We start from the raw sequence: 27,760 nt of genomic DNA, 5'->3' as shown, positions 1-27,760 counted from the left end.
AGCCCCAGAAAAAACTGGTAAAATTGGTGTAGGCTATGTACAAGGACACAGTGTCTCAAGTACAATCAGCATTCAGTCTGACAGAGAGGTACCCAGTGTGAGTGGTTGTGCACCAGGGTTCAGCTCTGAGTCCACTGCTGTTCATACTGGTGATGGACTACATTAGCAAACAGGATGGAGAGGACAGATCTACAAAGTTGCTGTGTGCAGATGATGTGACATTACAGTCAGTCTCTGACCAAGGACTTCATCAAAGGACAGGGGAATGGAATTTAAAACTGAAGGCACATGGGATGAAACTGAGTACAGATAACACAGTTGTAATGGCAGCAAATGGTGGAGTTCATAAAGGGCTGAAAATTGAGATAGAAGGGAAAATAGTGGAACAAGTTAGCAGCTTCGAGTATCTATGAGGGGTGGTAGAGGAGATGGGAAGTCTGAATAAGGAGGAAAAAGCTAGAATCAGAGAGGCTGCAGCCAACTGGCACAGTATCAGGTGTAATATATGACAGAAGAATGCCAAAGAAGTTGAAAGGTAAGGTGTACAAAACAGTGGTGTGACCAGTACTACTGTATGGTACAGAAACTTGGACAGTATAGACAGAGTTGTTGAGAGAGCTAGATATGATGGAGATGAAGTGCCTGAGATGGGTGGTAGGATGCCAACTGTGGGTGTGGGACAGATGAAGAAATGAGGACATAATAACAGAATCCAAAGTACCTCCAATTACCGAAAAGGTAGAAGAGAACAGATTACGGTGGTTTGGGCACATATGCAGAAAAGCAGAAGACAATCTGGTGAAGAAGATCTGGGACAGACAGGGAGAAGGTAAGAGGAAACAAAGGCATCCAGCAAAGAGGTTGAAGAATTGTGTGAGAGAAGACTGATGATAGTCAGTCATAATGTTGAAGAATATAGGGGAGGGGCACTGAATAGAGAGAAATGGCTACAATTGACATGACACCCTGTAAATGGAAAAAGGGGGATGATAATGATCATGATGATGACTTCACCCTAAATTTCCTGTTTACTTTGATGAGAGAGTTCTTATCTTTATGGAAGTTACATTTCCTGATTTTAGCCATGACTGTTTTCCTGTTATCGTATAACCTGTTTAAATTAGGATTTCACCAGGGAGATTAGGCTTTTAGAGTTAGTTGTGGGATTACTTCTGATAGGTATAGCGGCCTCTCTGGAACCATTGACATGCCTGTAGTGAGTTACTTTCAGCAATTTCACATAGGTTGCTGTGCTCTCTGGGTTTTATAGGACATTGGATTTTGACAAACTATCACTTAATAAAATGAAATTGGCTTTGCTATAGTCCCTGTCTGTTACAGTGTTTAATGGGGTTACCAAATTAAGTTTTATTTCAAAGGACAGCTTTGAAATCAGACCTACCTGGGAGGACATGACACTGAGGGGTGGAGGAGGGTGGATTCAGCATTTGCTCATATTGTGAGTACTATGTCCAGTATGTAGAACCACTAGCAGGTGTATACACTAACAGATGTTTACATTCTTTAGGATGAGAAGAGCTTGAGGGGGTGAAGCTTCTTGGTTATGCTCCAGCCATTGAGCAGTAACACGTTCAGGTTTCATTGAGTTGATTTTGCTATGTCAGAAGGTTTGCCAGTTTGGCATTGCCAAAAAAAGACTCTGTGGGGAGGATAAAGTTTTAGCCAATATTTGAAAGCTTAGGGAACAGGAGCAGATCATCCTTGGCTAAGCAATATAGTTTGATAACCATGTCCTTCCATGCTGACAAATATTGTACCCCCCCCCCCAGAATGAGATGAGAAATTAAGGAAATTATTAAAGTCAATCATTCTTTCTTTATATTGTGGCATCATCCTTGGTGAAGGTAGAATGCTGCTCAGTACTAGGCACATATTAGAATGAGACACATAGTCTGAGATATCCATAATGTCCTGTCTTCATATAATCTAAGGAGGTGAATTTCATTTAATTTACAACTGCATGAACAATGAATGAATCATAGTGGTACCTGTGGTGCAATGACTTGAGTGCATGCATAACTTCATGGAAACTGGCTCCAGAGAGACAACTAACCGTTATCTCCTCCCTGTTTAGCCTGGTGAGCAGGACATCACTATATCATACAGTGGAGTCCCCTATGACTAGAGTTCTGGGTATTTTGTTTGCTGTTGTTTTTGATGAGTGCCTTAGGGTTTCTGGAGGATAAACTTCGCAGCTGGAAAGTTTTGGAGGTCTTTGGCATTTAGGAAAATTGCATTTCAGTGCCTCAACATACATTGGTCTATGTGTGTGGTGTGTATACTATGTGTGGTGGGTTTAGCGTCTGTGAGTTTTGACAACCTGCTTTATATTATGTGCTTGTATGCGAGAGCTGTGCCTACAGTGACATTGTGTATGTATATCACTTGCATACTGTATCTATTTCTTTAAGGATTAAATGGTTTTCAGTGAACATGTGTCAGTTGCTACATTGTCTTAAGATACCCATATCCACTAAAATGGCTACAGAAATTGTGAAATTGCATGTCCATGTTGTCAGGCCCTATAATTGGTGAGCTACTAAGGGTGATCTTTAGTGTTATGGTCTAGTTTAGGTTGTAAAATAGTAATGGCAGTGCCACTCAATGAGCAAACTAGCTGCTCTAAATTTGTCCATGTGCAGGGTGGTTGTTCTAAATCACTGACTTAAAGGGTACAGTTTTACGGGTAATTTTATAGGGAAAACTTGCTTTCTAGATATTTTTTTCATACAGCGGTATCATTGTTGCCTCACAGCAAGATGTTCTCCCATTCGATTCTCGGCTGAAGTGCGGGGAGTGCCTTCTGTGTGGAGTCTGTATGTCCTCCCCTCAGTTGGATAGGCATTCGAAAGACATGCATAAATGGGTGTGCCTTCGTTGAAGGTTGCACGTTGAGCTGGCACTTTGGCGTTCGTGAAAATCTACTGCCAATCATTAGCAGACCGGAGTTCTGCTGTGGTAAACCCTAACCGGGAAAAGCCAAATTATAACAACAACAAGGCAATGCAAACCACGACTTCATGATGAGTAACCTCTGCACAAATGTGGCCAGTAAAACATCTACACTTAGAGGCCGTCTATGGTCTTTCCCAACTTGGATAGACCAGTCAAACACCTACTGCCAGTGGATGAATAATCCCAGTCCTCCTAATGTAAAAAAAAAAAAACAAGTGTAATGCTACCACAAACAAGCAAACACAGTAAAACATCCAGCTAGATAGCCCTTTTGTAAGGCAATTTCACGACAAACATTCTGATGGCAACAACAATGTAAGTAAATGCACTTTTTTCAAACAAAATAAGAGTTCAGTGCACAGATGTTTCAAGAAAGCAACAGCATTTTGTTTAAATAAATTAGCAAAGTACACTTTATGAATCAGAAGTACTTACCTTTGCATGGATTTCATTGGATGAAAAGAAAACACATCAGGAGCACAGGCAAGAATGCCTAGCTTTGATGTGCTCTGTGGAAATGATGAATTGCTGCACTTAAAAGAACAAACTCATAACACAAAACATGAAAATGCTGCTCATGACTGAGGTATGAGGTATTCAGCAAACTCTAATTAACATGTTTAAAACATAAAACCACTAAGAATAAAATACCATACACTAATATAATGATAAGTGCTTTTGTCTTGGTCTCTGCCAAAACTTCATCAGATAAAATTAATAAATTAAATTAAACTTAATATAGTACATACTTCCACTTTACAACCAATGATCTTTATCTTTCATGACACACCTTCAAATACAAATGCAGTATGCACAATCACCCAACAAGTAAACCAGCTAGCAATATATAAAAGTTCCGAGTAAACCAGCTAGCAATATAGAAAAGTTCCAAGTAAAACAAAGCACTGTATTTCAGCAGGAAGCACAGCACATAAAATATCCACCAACACTCGCAGATGTTCGATATATCTTTAATAAAATACTTGCGAGTCTGTAAGTGCTTTCACCAAGTACATATTGGCTTCATCAGACCGTAATAATATTAAAACACACAACCACATGCTTTATAAAATCATATGATCCATTAAAACAATTGAGATTCACCAATAGCATGTTCTACTTCTTCCTTCATTTACATATATTAATCGCTTTCAATTATTCTTTGTTAGCTTCACTTCTTAAAGAAAAATGACATCATTTCAATACATATGTTACATCAAAAACATTGTGCTTCACTTTCTAAACCAAACCGACTGGCCATCCTACCTTGGTAATCTCCTATTATCAAGTACAGGTTTTATTGAAACCATACTATTTAAACCTGATCCTTTATCAGCTCTCAACCGAAGGATCCATTTAAGTTCAGCTTCATTAGTTCTGTTTTCAATGTTGCCCATATTAGGTCCCACCTGCACTATCTGTATAACCTTAAACTTAAATCGATGTACTCGATTACTCTCTACAGCATATCTAGCAAGTGCATTCATGCTATTACCTACCCTAGTGCTGTATAAATGTTCCCTTACATGTTCTCGTAGTGTTCAATCAGTCTTTCCAACATAAAACTTTTTACAGCATTTGCAGTGTGCCAAATAGACTAAATGCTTGGTAATACATTTTATTTATTTTTTTATTTATTTTACATTTGTTAACCGGGCTAGTCTAGTTGGATATATTTCCATTTTCAGTAGAGGCCTGGAGAGAAAAGCTCCAACAAGATAGAAAAATTCAAAATATCGTTACAAGGTAAATGAAAGGATTAATAAAAAATAGAACAAGTAATTATTACATACTAAAGATATTTACACTTGAAAAAACAACAGTAAAAATATTTACACTTAAAAAAGCAACAATAAAAATGTAGCACAGTAAGATTCTTATGGAATTTTTCACATCAAGTAGAAAGATTTCAGCAGTATGTTGATTAGAGTTTAAACAGTACCAGCCTTGCTTACATGAATAAGCACTAAAATGTTTGGAAGTTTGTTTGGAAGAGGAAGAAACAGTGGTGGAAGAGAGTGGTTAGTCAGGGTTACTACAAGGGCATAACCAGTGCGTTTTGAGGTGTTTTTTGAGTTTTTGTTTAAAGAGAGACAAGGATGCGATTAGTGTTAGTTCATTGGGTAGCAGGTTCCAGTTTTTTTCCTGCTGCGTTAGTAAATAGAGTCACCAGCTATGTTGTTAGACTTGGTTATACTAGCAAGGAGTTTGCTAGAAGAATGTATGGAATTCATATTTTTATAGGGGATTAAGAGATTGGAGAGTATAGGAGTGGTGTTGAGTTGGTAGAATATCTTGTGGGCAATCGTGAGTTGGGAGATGATCAGTTGGTTTTGGAATTCAAGCAAGTCTAGTTTCTAAAGATTCAGACAGTAGTGGGTTCTACAGGGATTGCCAGTGGCAAATCTGGCGATGTTATTGTAGGAAGTTGCTAGTTTGTTGAGGTTATTTTTCTTTAGGTTGGTATAAATAGGTGAGGCATACAGAAGAGTAGAGATTAGATGGGAGTGAGCAATCTTGGTTCTGGCTGCTGGGGTTAGGACATATTGCCCTTACATTAACATATTGCCCTTAAATTAAATGTAAACTTTCTGTTAGAATCTGAATCTATAAAGATATTATCATTATCTACAAAATTACACAAATTGCAGGAACCACAAGGATATGTTCCATATTGTTGAAAATGTGGTTGTCTGCCTTTATCTGGGTAGCATATCATCATTTTTAACAATCTACAGTTTCTATATCCAAATATAGACTTTCCCCCACCACCTTGCTAATCTTCTCATCCATTCGGAACAGGTGCCAATTATTGTGAAACTCTTGTTTAACCATGTTAACATTGCTAGTATATGCCTTCGAGACTTTAACTATACCTTTAGAGTCATTTTGCTTCGCATTCCTTCCTGTAGCTATAGCTAGGTCTTGAGTAGAAGAGAAATATGGTTTAGTTCGCCTATCCCTCATAGAATCAACTTTTGTGAAGATCAGATTCACTGCATTTTCCTTATAATCTCTGTGTATCAATGACTCTCTAAGTATATCACACCCACCCTTGTAATCCAGTTCAGCATTATGTAGTCTGGATACTCTCATACCTTGCCCTTTTATTATGTTGTTAAATACCCTTTTAGGGTGCATGCTTTTCCTATGCAATATTGCATTTCTATAACATTCCTTCCTGTACAGACTAGTAGACAATTTGCTATCCAAACTTTTATTTTTTAAGACATCCAAAAATTCCATGGATTCGCTTGACCATTTATACGTGAATCTCAAAAATGTAGTATTGTGCCATTCTATTAACTTATGCCCATATTCACTTTGGTCATTTAAATGGCCAGACTGAATATGGGCATAAGTTAATAGAACTGATTTGTGATTTCATGGATGTTGTGCTTAATAACAATATATTTGTATTTGATAATTGTTATTACAAATAGAAGCATGGAGTAGCAATGGTGATGTGCTGTGCAAATAGCTATGCAAATGTAGTTATGGGACAATGGCAATTAGAGGATGTGTGCAGGATGGAATTATATTCACAGTATGTTCTGTTTTATCGTCATTTTGTAGACGATATGTTTTTGTTGTGGGGTGGTAGCACAGAGGACCTACAACAGTTTGTTCTGAAACTGCATGAATCTACTAAATTTTTGTGATTCACGTATAAATGGTCATATGAATCCATGGAATTTTTGGATGTATTAATAAATAAAAGTTTGGATGGCAAACTGATTACTAGTCTGTACAGGAAGGAATGTTATAGAAACTCAATATTGCACAGGAAAAGCATGTACCCTAAAAGGGTATTTAACAACATAATAAAGGGCAAGGTATGAGAGTATCCAGACTACATAATGCTGAACTAGATTACAAGGGTTGGTGTGATATACTTAGAGAGTCATTGATACACATAGGTTATAAGGAAAATGAAGGGAATCCGATCTTGACAGATGTTGATTCTATGAGGCATGGGTGAGCTAAACCATATTTCTTTTCTACTCAAGACCTAGCTATAGCTACAGGAAGGAATGTGAAGCAATATGACTCTAAAGGTAGAGTTAAAGTCTTGATGGCACATACTAGCAATGTTAATATGGTTAAACAAGTGTGTCAGAATTATTGGCACCTGTTGCGAATGGATGATAAGATTACCAAGGTGGTGGGGAAAGTCCTATATTTGCATCTAGAAACTGTAGATCCTTAAAAATGATGTTATGCTACCCAGATAAAGGCAGACAACCACATTTTCAACAATATGGAACATATCCTTGTGGTTCCTGCAATTTTTGTGCTTTTGTAGATAATGATAATATCTTTATACATCCAGACTCTAACAGAAAGTTTACATTTAATGTAAGGGCAACAACATGTATTACCAAGCATATAGTGTATTTGGCACACTGTGTACGCTGTAAAAGGTTTTATGTTGGAAAGACTTATCGAACACTATGAGAATGTGTAAGGGGACATTTATACAGCATTAGGGTAAGTAATAGCATGATTGCACTTGCTAGATATGCTGTAGATTGTGATTGAGTACACCAATTTAAGTTTAAGGTTATACAGATAGTGCAGGTAGGACCTAAGATGGGCAACATTGAAAATAGAACTAGTGAAGCTGAACTTAAATGGATCCTTCGGCTGAGAGCTGATAAAGGATATGGTTTAAACAGTACGGTTTCAATAAAACCTGTACTTGAAATAAAGGGGATTACCAAGGTAGGATGGCCGGTAGGTTTGGTTTAGTAAGTGAAGCACAATGTTTTTGATGTAACATATGTGTTGAAATTATGTCATTTTTTTTAAGAAGTGAAGCAAACAAAGAATAATTAAAAGTTTTTAATATATGTAAATGAAGCAAGAAGTAGAACATGCTATTGGTTAATTTGAATTGTTTTAATGGATCATATGATTTTATAAAGAATGTGGTTGTTTGTTTTAATATTATTACGGTCTGATGAAGCCAATGTGTACTTGGTGAAAGCGCTTACCGACTTGCAAGTATTTTATTAAAGATATATCGAACATCTACGAGTGTTGGTGGATAGTTTATGTGTTGTGCATCCTGCTGCAATACAGTGCTTTGTTTTACTTGGAACACCTTCAAATACAAACCAGTAGTTAACCTTCCTACTCTTATTTCTAGTTATCCAATGAAATTTTGTTATTGAGCGATCTAACCAATAATATTACTGGTATTTCATTCTTAAAAAATAGATTAAGAAACCAGTTAAAAAACAAACATATTTATGATTTAGTGACAGGATAAAACTCAAATTACTTCCACCATACCTATTAAACATATCTATGTAAGGCTTTTCATTGAAGTACACTAGAGAAAATTTCTGATCATTTAGCCCCGGATAATTCATCACATTCAATAGAAACTGCCACTAGTGTTCTCTCTTTTCAAGATGTACTGAACCCTTCTCATTCTTGTTAACTTTCTTTAAAATAATACATTTATACTAATGATTTTGATTGAATAATCCATGCTTAGCAAGAGCATTTTCTGTTTTAGCTCTTTTTATATAATAATAATTATATTCATAAATGCATTCTTTTAACATATGTTCAGTTTTATCTATATAGTATACAGTACAAAGCTGGCATAGTGCTGATGTCTGAAGAAGTATTTTGTGATTCTATTTCTAAACTATGCAAATTAATTGAATTAAAATGTATTCTAAAATCCTACAAAATGCCTTCTAGATCTAATTTTCTTTTCTAAATACTTGGAATATGAACTTCCTTTATCTGATTAGATTTAATAATCTTCTTTGTTCTGTTTGCTGTCCTTCATTGGTTTCTAGGATTCATAGAGTAAGAACTTAATTAATCTTCTGTAAATTGATCATAGTTTTATGCTGTAGTGTTTCTAAATATTTTTGTTCATCTCATTAAGTTCTTTTGTTAAACTATTACTTCCTTTTTGAATCTCTAATATTAGTTTATTAATTTTTGTTTGTAATAACTCTCTCTTTCACTGTTTGTTTCTTATTAATAAACCAAGATAAAACTTTGCCATACAGAAATGACTTTAAAGACTCCCATACATATATCTCTGATATATCCTCAGTAAGATTTATATTTAAAAAAGTGTGTATCCGTTTAATATAAAATTCCCTAATTTTTTTAATTACTTATGTATGACGGAATTCTAGTGATAGTTACACTTTTTTTTGTTTTAATTTGCAAGTTCTTGCAGAAGTAGAAGGCAGCAGTATGTTGCACACATTTCAACTTAGGAAAGAGTGCATTCTTGACCAATGCCTTATATCTAACCAGAAAAAAAAAGTGTGAACATTTATACAAAAGTTTTAGTTATGATAGCATCTTTTGTACTGTTATTTCAGTGTGTTTTTGTTTTGTCCCCCACACTATCCTGTTGATGGCTTCCATTTCAGCACATCATCAGTCCATCCAATCCTCTTATGGAGGTTTGAGAGATAAGTCTATTCTTTTTTTGGAGAGTTCAAGATCACAGCTCAAAGAATTCAGGTATGGGAACTGACCAGGTACCAGTAGCAAAACTAGAATTACTGCTTTGCTTCATAAGACTGTCCCATATGAGTATACATCACAGCATTCCATTTACTGGAATGATTAAAATGTCACCTGATGCTGCTGGATCAGTCAAAGTGAGATCTTTACTAACAGTTCTTTTTTCTGCTCTTTTGTCATTAGTTTTACTTCCCATATCTGACTGCTCATACCAAGGTTGCCATGTTCCAACAATGTAATAAATTGTTTTCATATGCAATGAAGTTCAACTGTCATGTTTCACTGCAGTTGGCCAGCTCTTCAGCATCTGTCCTGTTTCTCACATCCACCATCACCTACTAATGTCCCTCTCTTTCTGCCATTGTTGAAGAGCTAATGTTTCTCACTTATCCTTCAGCTATGTCTTAAACAAACATACTGAGTACAAAACCAAGTGCTTATCTTGCATTCTACATTATTTCCTCCCCTTGTTCCTGACATTGTTACTCTTATCAAAACAACAATTTAACATTGAGATATTCATTCTCCCAGTCTCTTCCCTACTCCCAGAATCCTGTAGTTTTTTTGGGAGTGAGTTATAGTCTTTTGAGAAGTCCTGATAGACCATGTTAGCTGGTGATATTTTGTCAAAGTCTACTCTAACTCAGACAAAAGGCTGGATCACATTCAGATTGTAGCACCTTATCACCATGAACCTTAAATTGCTTTTTATTCTCTAGATACATTTGCTAAGTAAATCACTAGCCTTTCCTTAGCAATTTTCACCACAATATTCCCTTACACATCATGTCGGCCTAACAGGTTGTTCATGAATTTTACAACCCTCCCTCAATTGCATAGAGGCAGCTATCTTGACAAATTACAGCTCTTAGCAATTTCTGCTTCAACAGTTGCTCTGCTGAATCTTCTAACAGATTGTCCTTATTCATAAGGATCCTAAAATGTAGCCCTGTCTTCCCCAGTGATTTACCCTCTCTAAGGGCTGCTAACTCTGCCTCCTTCTCCTCACCCTGTATCATGGTGTTACTTTCTGCTGTAATTGCCCTGAACTATTTCTATACTTATATGGAATCATTCGTTGTTCATAGGTTCATAGGTAGGTACTAGGCTATCAGCCCAAGGGCCTACATAAGCCTAGCCAACAAGGTTCCCTGGCTTACGCCACCCAAGAAAGTTATTTTCCTGTGCCACTGTCGAGCAGAGACACAGAAGTGATCCCCGGGGTATATTTCCTATTTCCCATCCACTCATCAAGATTTTTCTTGAAGAGTGCTAATGAAGAACTTTGCTTGACATAGATGGGTAGCCTGTTCCAGAGTATGGGAAGTCTCTGGGACAGGACTCTATCCCTCCAGCATGTCCTGTTTATTGTGGTGACAATGTTTTGGTCCCTAGAGCGTGTAGCTCAGAGGAATTGGGATTTCTTTAGGTGTAGCATGTGCAACAGCTCTGGGTTTGACATAGCTTTATATGTTAGGCAGAGATCACCTCAGAGTAGGCGATATACTACGGAGTAAAGCTGCAGGTTTTTTGAGGGGTCAGTGTAAGGCATTTGTTTCAGGCCAGTAATCCTCATTGTGAGTTACTTCTGTGGCCTTTCCAGCTGCTGCAGATGTGTTTGTTTCATGAACCTCAAGTTGAAATATTCATTTAATAGCCCTTGTTTTTGCATGTATTCTACCTACCATTCTTGATCAACATGGTCGGATATGTTTGTCTTTGCTTCTTTTCTGTTATATAATTAAAAAAACTTTTAATTGCCTTCTTGATCCATTTAGCTAATTTTTGATGCTTTCACTTTCTCTGCTGGTCTTGTGTATGTCCCACTGCACTTTGTCTCTTCTGCAGTACTACCACCTAGCTGCACATTCATATTTTTAGTTTATCTGGTAAGTTTTTCCATTTGTTTTTACTGTCCTACAGTATCTGATGTCCTGAATATATGACAAGAATTCATATGCAAAAGAACTATCATTACACAGATGCAACTAATTTTGCTGCTTCATTATTTAGTAATTTACAGTCCTACACATTTCCAGAATATCTTTAAGTGGGAATGTGTATGGTTATGAATTTGTGAATCCCATTACTATCTTAGAAAGTCTTGATGAAGAAATAGTCACAGGGTGGGGTAAAAAATTCATAACCCTCTTAGAGACAGAGGACACACTAGATGAAATATCTCCTAGAGATTTGAAAGAAACCCCACTAACTTGACCAATTCTATGGTGATTCCTTTTGGTCCATATTTGAAGGAAATGGATGGTGCAGTGGTGCAGCAGTAGCATTGTTACTTCACAGCAAGAGGTTGTCTGTTTGATTCTCAGCTAGGGTGCCTTCTGTATGGAGTCTGCATGTCCTTCCTGCATTCGTGTGGGTTACCTCCGGGTGCTCCAGTTTCTTCCCATGTCACAGAGACATGTCTTTGGAGAATTTCTCCCCAGGCCTTTGCTGAAAATTGGCTTTGTTCCAAGTTGGACTTTCCCAGTAAACACATGTTAAATAAAAAAAATAATAACATCAGGAACATTCTACTGAAAAATGGTGCATTTTTAAGGGTAAACTAGAATTTTTGACACATCTGTAGAAGATATCAAGATTTGTCTATAAAAGAGGTAGAAACATTGAAAACAAAAAAAGACCTCCCCAGAAGTAGAAGTAGTGGTACCAAATGCTGTGGCTTTTGCAACCAATGTAACTATTAAACAAGAATAAGGTTCAGATGGGGGCACCCCCATAGATATCACATTGGAGAGTGGGAATTGTGAAACTAAAGGGGTTGTTTACCTTGCTGTCTGTAATGGATTTAATAATTTTTACATGGTCATGATAGAAAAACAATTATGCTGGATGATTTATAAGCATAACTATGCCATTCAAAAGAAAATATGAATAACTTTCTTTGTAAACATTCTGTAGTATGTCCTACTTTTACTAGATTCTTCTTTAGTATACTTGAGGTAGTACCCCATTCACCTAGAGGAGGTGCATGGAAGAAGAACTTGAAAAGAGAGAGCTATATTGGCAATTGTGACTGAATGCAGTCACATTGCCAGGTCTCAATGAACATACATCTATCACTAATATACTTAAGATAAGGTTAGCTAAGCTTTGAAACACAAGTATGTTTTTTACTGATGCATTACACAAAATAATCTCAGTAGTCCTAAATATGTTCTTTACCAATACCAGGTGGGTATTTATGTGATTTTATTATTTGTTTACAGTTTTCAACAGTCTTTAATAGTTTTTTTTGTGAACAAGCATATGCTGTTAGGCTGGTATTTTGCTGAAAAGTTATTTTAACTGATTTTTAAGAAAAGGGTATAACACAATTCAATTAAAACATAAGTCTTACAAAATAGTTTGCATTTACTGACAGTTTTACTTTAAAAATTCTGTAGTTCTTCATTGGAAGTTATTTTTTATTGGCTGTTTTATTTTCAATGTCTTTTTATACTTTGCTTATGCTTGCAAACACTGTTCTGATGAAGTCCTGAATGGTGGCATGAAAGCACTTAACAGTGTTTGTTCTTTCAATGCAAGTTTTTTATCTTTCAGACTTGAAGTTTCTTGTGTATTATTTCATCACTGGTCTATAACACAGTTTGTGCTTGAATTTTCTGCATGTTTAAACTGGAATGCATTATCTTGAAGGGTTTTGTGCTACTACAGCTACAACAATTTTTGCAGTGTGATACCATCACACAAGCTGAAGTGAGCTACTTTTTCTCTTCACCTGATGTCACCCGAGGTACTATGTGAGCCTTTTGCTTTTCTTAATTTTGATTTGGCTGCACAGACACACACTGGTTTTGCATTCTTAATTCACAGTCATACACTTTTCCACAGCAGCATAATATCATTAAGTGGGAAATCGTATGGTTATAAATCTGTGAATCACTCCTTAGGGCAATCTATACTGCTTAGCTAAGTGCCCTACCAATTTTAGTAGATCATATAAGCAAACACTCTTCACACTACATACAAAGACACACACACACACACACACACACACACACACACACACACACACACACACACACACACACACACACACACACACACACACGCATAGAATTCATATGTTACCCACTTCTGGCTATTAGGCAGGGAAGGCTATGTAAAGCAGATCTTGACTTTGCTGTACCAGCTGACTTGACCACTAACACAGAAGACCACACACAGACACAAAGGCAAGTCAGTGCAGAGTCACTCTGCCATTCACAAATACACACAAATACACACACACACACACACACACACACACACACACACACACACACACACACACACACACACGTACACGTACACTTATTTATAAACTTATGAAGACACAAAAACACACATTCTGTACCTGTACATTTTGCATCCATGAACACTCAGGCTGTGCTCCTCAACCACACAGACACATATACACATACATGTACACTCACAGAACTATTCCAACACTGTTCCATTATCGAGCCCTCACATAAATATGTGCATATACACAAATACACATAATGTGTACATGCACACTTTTGTTTCCAAGATCTCCATATTCATACCAACCACAGGATATGTCAGGCAGTGATCATCCACTATGCAAAGGTGCACACACCATACATACCTCTCAACTCTCCCTGATTTTCAGGAAATGTCCCTGATTTGGACTCAAATTCTAGCTCTCTCCCTCTTAATACTTCCTAAAATGGGTGAGTTCTGGATACCAGATGATGAATTACACTTAATAACAATAATTAAAGTTGTCCTTTACTTCAGAAAGTGTATATCAATTCCCATTCTCTTAGTCTGTCAATGTATCAGGCTAATAGTATTAATATTGTAAGTGTCCCTGATTATTTCTGGATTTGTCCTGATTCTGCTAAGATGCATACCTCTCAAATGTACAGATTTTTGCAGAATGTCCAGATTTTTGCCTCATATTTTGATCCATTTTTCATAACATTATGGTTTTCTGGAAAATTATTGGCAAGTCATTAAAGATTGAAGTCAGAAAATAATAACAGACATTTGAGTTAAGAGACTTCAGACCCTTCAGAAGATTCACAGCAATGTAAAACCTGTTATTCTATCAACTTCCTAAGTTTGTAAGAGCAATATTTAAAAATTGTCCCTATTTTTGGTGCTTTGTCCCCCAATTATTTATGACTTTGTCCAGATATTTTGCTCTAACATGTTGATAGGTATGCATGTGTCCCTGATCAGTTAAGAGCTAACACACACACACACACACACACACACACACACACACACACACACACACACACACACACACACACTTGTGATAATCAGTTATGCGTAGGCACTCAAAGACCCAATCTCACACTGTCCCTACACAGACACACACACACACACACACACACACACACACACACACACACACACACACACACACACATATTATACAGAGACATACATTTGCATACTCTTATGCTGTATTACTTGCCTGGATCAGCAATCAGCACAGAGGGTAGTCACTCTATCTTCAATGTGCAGATTCACTCCCATTGAAATGCATAGATATAGAACACTAACTAGCAATGATAGAATGCACTGCTCCTGAGGGTAACATGTGTTGTATAAAACCATGACTTCTGCTCTATGAAAACATGCAGTGAGTAGTAGACTAGAATGCATACAGGTCTGCTTAGTATAGGATTAGCATAAGTTCCACCTTAACCCTCACAGTATATGTGCAAAGAGGTTGCCAAATTTGTATGATAAGCTTGACTAGTACACTAGGAACCTTGTATGGCTTTGTTTTCTGTGAATCCTGACCATACCTCTCAACCTCTTAACAGAAGAAATCTGGACCAAGCCCCCAAAAATAGGGACAGATTTTAAATATTGTTCTTATAAACTTAGAAAGTTGCTAGAATAACAGGTTTTATGTTAGCATGCATTTTCTGAAGGAAATAAAAGTCTGAAGCTCAAAGGTTTATCATTATTTAATTACTTCAGTTCCCAGTGATTTGCCAGAAAATCACAAATGTTATGATGAGCAGACCAAAAATATAAGGTAAAATTAAAATCTGGACATTCTTTGAAAATCTGGACGGTTGAGAGGTATGATCCTGACATATTTGAATATTTTCTTCTTTCTTTCTTCCCCTAAGACTTCTTATTTTTCTGTTCCCCAGGTTATGGTTTCCATGCAAAAATATTGTAACATTGTGGGCTGGATTCACGAAGGCTTGCACGGAGTCTTAGAGTAGAGTAAGACTCCATGCAGCCAACATGTCCACCGAGCGATCCAGGAACAGCCGGTAGGGGCGTGCAGCTGAGATCTCTAAACTAGTCCTACATGGACAGGGCTGGGATATGCAAATTACCTCAATTGCAGGTGAAAGCTATGCAAATGAGGTAAATTTATGATCCAGGAAACTCGAACCTGTCCGAGTAGGAGTAGTGTTACTTGCAGAAACGTACTCAGTTGATAACTGGGTAAGGTTCTGCAAATAGCAAAATGGAGCCGTGTCAGCTGGAAATAAAGCATGAATGTACAGGAGGAAGCATGCCAATGGCCAAAAATATGTCCATTGGCAATGGGAAGGGATGCAAATTAAAAATAAAATAACTTTTTTTTTTATCCCGATCTCCAGGGTTTAACGTAGTGCAGCGCCGCACAAACGCGCTGCACCCTAAAAGCAGAAAATTAATAATTAAGATCCAAAAATGTGGGTTTTATAGCTAAAAAGAATTTACAGTGCAAGGGAATGGCAGGCTGAAGACAACATGGCCACCGAGTAGAGGTTGCTAAGGGGGAAGCTCAGTCTAAGAGATGTAACTAAGCATTAGTAGGCAATCCTATGCAAATGAGAGTTAGAATAGTGAATCGCAAATTTACATAGCAAATGAGCACAGTCACTGGAGTGTAGGATAAGGGGTGTAACAGAGTAGAAGATAGGTGACATCATGAGGGGGGTATGTATGAAAGGAGAGAAGCTCATTGGAGCAGAGTGTCATGTGTCAGCTTGCATTCACATAATAGTGAAAGAGGTGTGTCAACAGGTAAACAAGGTAAAGTCAAGAAATCGAAGGTCTATGCCGTGGATAACACCAAAGTTTCTTGCTGAGCGTGCATGCGCATGTGTGTGCGCCAGTAAACCCGTGTAAGACTGTGTACGCGCATGTAACCATGTGTGCACACATGTAGGCTTGAGTAAGCATAAGTAAGGCTGTGTAAACAGTTGTAAGTGCGTTTGCACTGGTGTGCATGCGTTTTAACAAGAATAAGCAAGGTTTAGTCCATGTAAGCATGTGTGCGTGCGTGTTGGCTGCTGTGTGCGTGTTTGCACTTGTGTGTGTGGCGCCCCCCCCCCCGAGGAAACAGAAAGGAAAAAGGAAGCACACCAAATAGTGGGAAGTTACCAGGGAGTATTAGCAGAGCTAACAGGTGAAAACAATCAGAACAGGCAATTACCCAGGCAGAACACAAGCCTAGCCCAGCCCAGCACTTAAAACTCTGCAAACAACAGTCCATTATGGTTCTCTTAAGAGACACTGCAACACTGCAGTAAGCTAATTGAAGTGAAAACTGAAAAAGCTTCACTGAGACAAAAAAAAGTTAGGGGCTGCCATTGCTGTTATAAGGCGACATATCCAACATGCTGAGGATGGTGATAATACAAATGCTGCTGGACAACCCACAGTGAGGAGACGGAAAAGAGTGTGCAGGCCCAGGGTTACCTACCAGGGGCTACATGAGCTGGAGATAGTGGAGCGCTATAGAGTGGACAGAGACCTCTTGCAGAAAATTGTTCAGCTGTGCAGGCCATGCCTCACACACAGAACCAACAGAGGGGAACCCATCTCAGTGGAAACTAAGGTATGTGTTGGCCTAAGAATATTAGCAACAGGTACCTTCCAGAGACCAACTGGTGATATGATGGGGATATCACAGGCATCAGCATCCAGGGTACTGCATCAGTTCCTGGATGCCATGTCAGCACATGTCGGTGATCATGTATATTTCCCCAATTCCTGTGAGGAATTGGCTAGCAATATGCGTCTCTTCCAGCAAATAGTGGAATACCCTGAGGTAGTGGGTGCAATAGACTGCACGCACATATGCATCAAAATACCAGCCGGTGAGCGGGGTAGGGTCTACTTCAACCACAAGGGCTTCCCCTCCATTAACTGCCAGGTCATGTGTGATGTCCAGGGCATAATACTGAATGTGTGTGCTGGTTGCCCTGGAAGCTACCATGATTCCCATATCTGGCATCTGATGCAGCTGTACCAGACATTCGCCAATGGGGACATCCCACATGGTCACCTAGTGGGGGATGCTGGCTATGCACTGGAGCCGTGGCTGATGACACCCATCAGAAACGCACACACACCTGAACAGGAAGGCCATAATGAGGCACACGCACAAACACAAAATGTAATCAAGCGTGTGTTTGGGCTGCTCAAGTCACGGTTCCAGTGCCTGGACACATCTGGTGGAGCCTTGCAGTACTCACCAACTACATGTACCCAAATTGTCATGGTATGCGCTATGCTACATAATATGATCCTGCGAAAACAGCTGCAGCAGGACCAGCATAGGCCTGGGCCAAACAGCCCCCCACCATTGCCAAGGCCATCACAGGCAGAGCGTGACTCAGAGGAGGAACAACCTGAGCCTGCCCCAGTAGGCAGAAGGAGGCGTGCCCAGTATCCTTTGGCCTTGGCAAAGAGGCAACGCATAGCACATACACTGCCTCTGTAGGAACTCTGGAAATGATATCTCTCTCTGACCAGCACATATAGTAAAAGGGATGCCTACATTGACACTACGTGCTTTCAAACATGTACAGGGAGTGTAGTATGTGCATCCAACATAGGCAGCCTTGCATCAACACCTGAGGCATGATTGCCATGTGTTAAGCAATATAAAGCAGTGCTAAACAGCACTTACCATCATGAAGTCTATGTAAACAAAATCACACACACCAACTACTACAAATGTGGTCAATGTAGAGTAATATTGGCCAATGTCAAGCAATGAGGGTTAATATTGAGCAATGTTGGACAAGATGGGTCTAGGTAGGGCATAGCTGAACAAAAGCCAACATGCTCATATTTGCTCTACTGGCCCCTAAGCAGTCTGGTCTGCTCAGTATGAAAATATAAGTGGCGATGGGTCTCGAACCCAGGATACTGTGCACTATAGTCATAACACTGAACCACTAAACCATGACAGTATTGCAGTAGATAGCCTGTATGAAGAAATGTCGATAATTCTATGCAAAGTATTTCATGGAAACCCTGCAGGCACAGCATAATCCCTGTGAGACACAAAGGTGAGTCCTGCAGTAAGAATAGAACCTGACTTTCAACACACACAGCACAAATGTTAATATTGGGCATGTAGACATACATCAACAAATGTAGTGGCCTCAGACAGCAACATACTGAAAGGTCACACTGGGCATACTCACACACTTGAATACATGAGACAAATGTCAGGCAACAGAACACTGACAGTCTGAACTGGGCATGCTCACACACTTAGGCCATGTTGGAGTACAGCACTGGGCCACATATAGCAGGCAGTTGCATTTGTTAACCCACAAAACTCTCACTACCCAGCAATCTGCCCTGTGCACACACTGATATGACAACAGACACGTAAATAATATAGTGGAACCCTGCCATAAGCAAATATGTTCTGCAGATACCTAAGCGGTTCATATAAAGTGTAAAAGCAAAGATGATAAAAACCTGCAAACATATCAGCAATAAACATTGTGCATCATGAAAATTATCATAGGTTCAGAGGTTGATACTAGGCTATCTGCCTTAGGGCATGTACAACCAAAGCCAGAGTGTGTTTGGCTTCTGCAACCCAGTCTAATCAGAACACTGTGCCTCTGAATAGTAGGTCACACAAGATAGCCCATTCATGTTGAGTGTATTGTGCCTCTGTCTGGCAGGGACCCAGAAGATATCCCATGGGTAAACATGTGATCACCCATCCACATGTCAAGATGTCACCTGTAAGTGGTCAGTGGGTGGCTCTGCCTATGCAAAATCGGGACTATACTCCGGAGTGAGTGGAGGCTTTCTGATAATAATCTGTCCCCCCAGCATGTCCTTTTAACATCAGTGTTGAGGTATATGTCCCTGGAGTGTGTAGCTCCAAGGGAGTCGGATATCCTGAGGTGGAGCATGTCCAGTAAGTCTTGGTCAGATATTCCCTGAAACTACAGGCACACAACACATCATTGTAGGTGGTAAGTGACTGAGTATAGCTGGAGTTACTGTATCAGAACTGTGCAGGGCATCTGTGTGAGTCCCTACATCTGCTCGATGAGTAACATTTGTGGCCATTGCAGTTGCTGCATGTGTCAGGTAAGGTACATCCCAAATGTGGCATAGTAACCAAACATATTCGTGAAGAGTATAGGGGCACAATGACCACACGTGATCAACATGTGAAACCATGTGGGATATGGCGGGCTATGTAGATGTACTGTCTAACTACTATGGCAATAAGATTGTCAAAGGTGAGAGTATGAACAGGCTGTGTCCCCAAAACCGTAACAAACACTACTGTACGTAATGGATTACAACCTATGTGGTAATGTGTGGGCATTTTGTCATCTTCAAAGGGGATGACTATGCAACTAATGGCATGTAGCCATGGGCCATGGCTCAGGCACCATTCAACCTATCTCTGTGAGACCCTGTATGAGTATGCATGTGCCAGCAGCAGAGCTGATTATGGCACCCAGTTTGCAGTCATCTGTGAACATAGGCAGCCATAGCCCTCCTGTGATAGCCTGTACATCACACAAATATATACTGAACAAGAGAGGTCCCAGGATTGAGCCTTGTGGGATGCCATGTGTCATGGGTGTATAGTCAGACATGGCACCTGCAACACAGAGCATGTGGGTGCTATTCCTGATCCAGGTAGCAATCCATCGTGTCAGATATGTGTCGATATTGATGCTGGGGAGCCAATGCATAATGGCCGAGCAGGGTATTGTGTTGAAGGGCTGTGCAAGGTCCAGGCAGGCTGTGTGGACAACAGTCCCAACACTGATGGACCTGGTAACTGTTGAAAGAATATGAACAGGTCCAACAGGCAAGATCTGCCCACAACAATGCTGTAATGTGTAGGACCCAGTGTCTGTAGGTTTCCCATGTCTATGTGCATGAGTCCCATTACAATACACCCCATAGCTTTGCAGAACAGGCTAATTAGCCTTTGAGGCCGATATTGCCTGTGGTCTGTTGTGGCAGTATTCAGTGGAGCAGGACTACTATTGCTGTATGCCATTCCATGGGTACATATGCTGCAGTAACTCTTATGTCGAACAGTGATGTAATGTGAGTGTTATGTCTGTCATGAAGGCTGTTTACGACACAGGCTGGGACATCATCTGGTCCCATTGATGCTGTGATGCCTGCTGTGGGGAGGGCAGCACTCACCTGTTTACTCGTGATGTCTGGGAGGTTACACTCTGTTCGTATGGACAGTACCACTTTAGGGGGGATGTGGGGGACACATCTGCACTGAACCTGTTTGTCAGGATGATGGCAATGTCAGTGGGTTCAGGGTATGTTTAGTCAGTATGCAGTAACACACAGCATATCAGTGAGTGTCCAGCCAGGTACCTGAATCGACTGAAGAAGGCCTTGTAAGTGTCCAATGTGTCTGGTGCAATTGTCTGTTAGAAGCGTGCCTGACATAATTTCCTAAGTGATTGTAGCTGTCTGCTAGTACAAATCACAGTTGCCTTCCCTGTCTGGGATTGTGCTCTATCATGTAGTAGCTTCCTCCATTTGTTGTAAAGCATATGAATGGCTGGGGTCTACCACACAGGTCCACTGCCATTGCAGGAATGAGTCCAGTTGTTAATTTGGATGTAGCGATCCATGCAGTCCACTAGGTGTCCATAGAATGTGTATGTAAAGAATACAGCAGTCTGAGCCATACTTACCACTGACCCAGGGTCTCTGAAGGATACCACCATGGTTTGGAACAGTGTGACATTTTCCTATGGGAAGTTCACCAACATTACCCAGGAAGGATGTGGGGAATTGATATGGATGTCCAGTGAGATAAAGTATGTTCTGCCCTTAGCAATGAGGGGTATATAGCAGGTGTGGCACATAGAGTCCCCATGTCAGTAATGGTCATGTCCAATATGTTGTCCCCTCATGTGGGTGTGGTGACCGGTTGTGCCATAGCATATGAGTGTAGAAATAGTAGCAACTGTTGGTCGAGGGTGTTGTGGCCTGATTCCACAGTCAATGTGTGGGTATTTGACGTCACCCAATATAATGGTTTTTGGGTAGACCTTCATATTATCCAATGTTCCCAGGAAAGCTGAGTGGGGTTGCTGAGTTGGGGAGTGTGGTCTGTAGCAGGCAACAAACCAAAAGGCCGATTTGCACAATGTTAGGTGCATATGTATGGTCTGTGACGCTTTGCAGTGCTACCAACCCGGAGGTATGTGTATCTGTGATGTATATGGATACACCCCCTAATTGTGTTGGCCATTCCGAGTTATGTGGTCAGAAAGGATGGTACGAAATACAACTTGGTAGTGCTGGTGTGCATGTGGGAGCCTGAACCATGTGTCTGTTAGTGCACAGATATTGCTATCCTCCATAATAAGGAGATCCATTAGTGGGCGCAATTTGAGGGTAATACATCAGGTGTTGAGCAGCATTACCCTCAGTGTCATGTACTCTGTAATGTCTGTGGAGGTTGTTCTGTCCTTCGAGCCCCACTTAAATAAGGCACTATGGTGGCAGCAAGTACCCTAGCCAGTATTCAAAGGTCCAAGGGTGACAGGTGCAAGCTGTCCATAGGGAAGCTATGTGGCATGTCGTGTGGTCCAGGGAGGAACGTCTGAGGTTGTACGCACCGGCTTGGACAATGATGGAACCAGTCCTGGACTTGCTTTGGAGTGACCTGAGTGTATGTGTTATGTGGCAGATCCTGTTACCTGAGAGACAGCTCAAAGTGACTATTCCCTTGTTTGGCCTGGTGAGTGGGAGGACAGTGTGTTTGACATTGTCAGCTATAACAAGTGTATCAGGTGTGTTGTTTAGCCCAAAGGGCAGTGACTGTGTGGCATACTGACATTGTGAACTGTGTGACATGTGGGCATTGTAGTGGGGTAGCAGTTGTATGTGTGTCTGCTGTGGAGGTCTCTGCTGCTTAGGCAGAGTGTATGTAGAGCCTCCAAATATGTGTATGTGTGATAATGTGGTTTGTGTGCTGTCACTATCGGTGTATGTGAGACTGATATGTGGTGTGTGTGGTCACCCTCACCACCTGATAGACTATGCCAGTCATGGGTCGAGAGAGCTCAGCATCCTGTATGTCAATATTGTTACATCTCCCACATATATGTGAGTGTGATGTAAGGAGGAGAGGGTTGTCTGTGTACATGAGGCAGATGTGACATTGTGTCATAACCACAATATTCACTAGCTGGACTGGAGAGTACACATTAAACCTACAACCCCTGGACATGCCAGTGCATTATGATGACATACTCTGTAGCCTGAGCACAAAGGATCAGTAGGGTGTTAAGTGTGTAAAAGAGTATAACTGGGATTAGTGCTCAAGTTTGTTGGTGTTTTGTAAAGAGTGGCTGAGAAGGAGTCCAGACTGAGAATCATGGCATGTCCTTCAGCTATGTAATAAATAGTAATGTACACGCATATATGTGCTGAGTCAGGGACAACCGTACCTTACTAACATTGCCAACATCCTATCAGACAGGCCCATGTATACATACCCACCTCCCACAGACGATAGTCTCTGACATCATACCAGAAGATATCACATGTAGAATGGCTGAACAGCTCCCCCCAAAGCCAAAAGCATGGCAGCAGATGGATTACATTGTTTCCCAATATGTGTCATGCATGCACTACAGAACAAACAGACCCTACACCTGAACAGTCTGTTGAGCTTCACCCACTCCACAGGACCGGGAACAGTTGAATGTGTTACAGCAACATAAGGCACTCCCCACATGTGTGGGTGCACAACACACCATGGGAAGTATAGTCAAGTAAGCCTATAAAGTCTGATCTGCAAGGCCATGGAGTGCATCATGGCAGACGTGATAAACAGAGCTATTGGAAACCGGCAAACACACAACCCTACCAACTGTGGTATGTTCATGTGCAGATCATGGTTCCCAAGCATGCTACACCATCTGCAAGGCAGCCACCCAGGACATACATCATGGAACAGAGCTACAAATGTCCCACATAGACTTTGAACAACTCTTCATCAACATCACAGACACATGTCGTATCCACAAAATCAACAATCTGTGCATAGATATGTGTTGACATATGGAGAGATGTCAATGTGTCCACAGATAGATCACACAAGGTGAGACTCACAGGGTCCTGTACAAGCTGTTGATACCTGCCAACCTACATGGATCATTCCTGGGATTGTAAAACAATGTGTACACACATTACCATGTCTAGTCGGATGATGTCATTATCCTACAAATATACCTTCTCTGAAGAAGCTTGCCATTTAGCAAGTGAAACGCTTAACCTGTTGGATTATTCTGTGTTTCATTAATAAAATTACACTTTGGCTGAGGATACCGTTGGTTTTTGAAGACATTTGTTTCATTTGTTTCATCTGTTCCACTGGCTTTCTAAAAGTTTATCTAACTGCTGAGAGTTTGGCTGTGGATATCGCTGGTTTTTGAAGGCATTTGTTTCATTTGTTCCACTGGCTTTGTACACACTTTTCAGCTGCTGAATTGTCGTTTTTTTGGTGAGTTTCATCTCAAGACATTGGGACTGTCAACGTTCTATGTGTTATTCTCTACAAATATACCAGGAGAACAGAAATCACCCAGTAAAGCATATAGCGTGCTGTATTAATGCGTATTTCTCTAGTATCATGACATAGTTAGGTAGGGGTTTGAGTCCTGCAAATGCCAAGTGTGTGTGTGGGGGGTGTGTGTGTGGTGTCCTTTGAGAGAAGTAGCATTTTTGGAGACTGGGAAAACACATTAAAAGAGGTACATCCCTCTTTGGAAAGTCGGATGATGTCAGCATCCTTGGGGTGTATGTGTGTGCTTTCCTTTGAGAGAAGTAGCCTTTTTGGAGACTGGGAAAACACATTAAAAGAGGTGCATCCCTCTTTGAAAAGTCGGATGATGTCAGCATTCTACAAATACTCAAGGAGAACATAAACCACCCAGTAATGCATATAGCGCGCCATGTTAATGCGTATCTCTCTAATATCGTAACATAGTTAGGTAGGGGTTTGAGTCCTGCAAATGCAAAGGGGGGGGGTGTATGTGTGTGGTTTCCTTTGAGGAAAGTAGCCTTTTTGGAGACTGGGAAAACACATTAAAAGAGGTACATCCCTCTTTGGAAAGTCGGATGATGTCAGCATCCTACAAATATTCAAGGAGAACATAAATCACCCAGTAATGCATATAGCATGCCATATTAATACGTATCTCTTTAGTATCGTAACATAGTTAGATAGGGGTTTGAGTCCTGCAAACGCAAAGTGGGAGGTGTATGTGTGTGGTTTCCTTTGAGAGAAGTAGCCTTTTTGGAGACAAGGAAAACACATTAAAAGAGGTACATCCCTCTTTGGAAAGTCTGATGATGTCAGCATCCTACAAATATTCAAGGAGAACATAAACCACCCAGTAATGCATATAGTGTGTCACGCTAATGCTTATAGTCTTAGTATCATAACATAGATAGGTAGGGGTTTGAGTCCTGCAAACTCCAAGTGTGTGTGTATGCGCGCCACAGGTGGTCAATGCAGTGTGGGTTTTGCTTTTACTACGGTATGACATATGTTTCAAACAGTATGTGCATTGCACACATCGGGTATCTGTGTGTCAAATAAATATGTGTACATGTGACCTCAATCAGTACATAGTTGTGAAGCCTGCATACGACATGAATACATTTGTAACCTTCGACAGATTGTGCCGCTACTTCACAAATCATAGGTCACATATGTATATCTGTGTCAAGCCCGGCCAATGAAGTGATCCGTGGCCAAGGACATCTCTGCCACACACACCCATGACAGCTACTATAGAGTACTGTGAGTGAGGGTAATTGCAGACATGTTCATACACAACAACGACTGGCAATAATGGACAGTCATTATAGGTGTACACCAGCCCTGTAGATATGCATGCAGGCCCCTAATGTGTTATGTGAAACACCGAGGGACCCCACAATACCTATGGATATGTGGATACCAAGGGACAGATGACATAACACGTGTCTGTCTGTACACATTGGTACCCAACATACATGTTGAGGGCTAACACCTATGTGGTACTGTCGGGATAGTATGTATAGTAAATGTGGATAAATATGCCATAGATGGCTTACTGCTATACAGCATGTATTGGACAACAGGTATCTGTCTGTATGATACCCTTGTGTAGGATATGCGTCCCATCCAGGGAATGCAGTGTAGGCCAACGCATGCATTTCCAGATGTTGATGGACATATCCTTAGTGTATTTGCATGTAACTTAGAGGGCTATATGCCACACAGGTGTAGTCCCAGGAACGTGTGGCAGTCAATACCACTGGTTACTGTTATTGTATAGTACTGGGAGGATCCAACTGTTACTGAGTTTCCTACAACTGTGAGTCATTTGTCAGGACATCATCTAATTATTGTTTATAGTCATGCTGTTGAGATGGTGTATACTACCAGACTGCAGATCATTGACAGATATCAACAGTATCACCCACAGCATAGTGCTGACCCATGTCATACACACATGTGTACCCATGTTAGTACATATCTGTAGTAGAATGCATACTGGCCATCGAAAGATACCATGATATGTTAACAATGTGTAGAACAGGGTAAGTTGCACATCCCATGTGTCCACTATGCACGTACATGCAGATAGTGCGTACACACCATGTTCACAGATGTACACTCGCTAATTTGTAATGCACACATCACACACATACTGTCCACTCACTAATACATGCTGGCAACACTGTACACTTCAGCCAACTGGCACATGGGTGGACATTACATACTCAGGACTAACACTGGTGTAAACAATGCTACAATGACTATCACAGCTGTGATACATAATGCCTGCTCAGGTATACCTACAAGGATATCATTACACTTTCCTGTTGTCAACTTGCTACTATTGCTACACTGCTATAATGTCACCCTGTGCATCAGAACCATGTTAACCTGTTCCTGCATCAATGTTACAGATGACAGGAGGTGGCACAGGTGTCATCATATGCACAGGGTGTGTTGTAGGTTTGCCAGAGCCCAACATTGACCCATCCAATCGGCATGTCTGTGTGTGTGTGTGTGTGTGTGTGTGTGTGTGTGTGTGTGTGTGTGTGTGTGTGTGTGTGTGTGTGTGTGAGGGACAACAGTACTGCATGGGCCATTGTTGATGTAATGTGTGTGTGTATGTGTGAGCCCTAGTTGTATGGTAAATGTGTGTGTGTCTGCATGCACACAACTCCACCATGTGGCTGCCCTATATGGGCGGTTGTGGGACAGCCACAGACTGTACCTGCTAGGCCATACAGATCACTGTCTCCGGCCATGGACACAGTACCTGTGCCTAGCAGGGGTGCTACGGGCAGTATCGGGTACCAACCTGACTGGGTGCTGTCATCAGAGGCAGAGGTATGATGACTGGACCCATGTCCCTGCTGGGACTGGCCAGTGCCACGTGCATGTGGTCTAGTAGGACGGTCAGTGGACAGGCCAGCCCCAGCTTTGCTAGGGCTGGTACTGCCACTACGGGAGTGGCTGTGATCCGTGGTCCGTCCGTGACAACTGCCAGCTGATGCTGTTGCTGGCATGCATCTGCGTCGGCTTCTCATCTGTCCCGCATGGTTCTGGCTCATTGCTAACACATCGTGGAGGACATCTAATGTCTCCCTCCAATGGCTATCAATGGCCTTGGTGTAATTCCGGATGGCACTGGCAAGGTCACGGATGCTGTCATTGATAGCAGTGTAATGGGCCCTCTGTGCCCTTAGTCCCTGTCGGGTGTACCGTTCCATATGTGCCTGTGCCTGCATTACAGCCCGGAACATACTGGAGGTTGTAATACCTCTGGGGGCACATCTGCCAGGGGCAATATGACCAGTGATGTTCCCTTGAGAACCCCTGGCCATCCGCCTATGTGGTACCATTCCAGTAATCTGGCTATGGCTGCTGTGAGGGGATGCACGTGCCATAGGTACCACACTCTCATGGTCAATGCCAACTGTATGCTGTCCCTCAGCTAAG

Source organism: Protopterus annectens, chromosome 4.part0, assembly GCF_019279795.1.
Source record: "Protopterus annectens isolate FY-2018-M chromosome 4.part0, PAN1.0, whole genome shotgun sequence".
Taxonomy (NCBI): domain Eukaryota; kingdom Metazoa; phylum Chordata; order Ceratodontiformes; family Protopteridae; genus Protopterus; species Protopterus annectens.
This window is presented reverse-complemented; position numbering follows the sequence as displayed.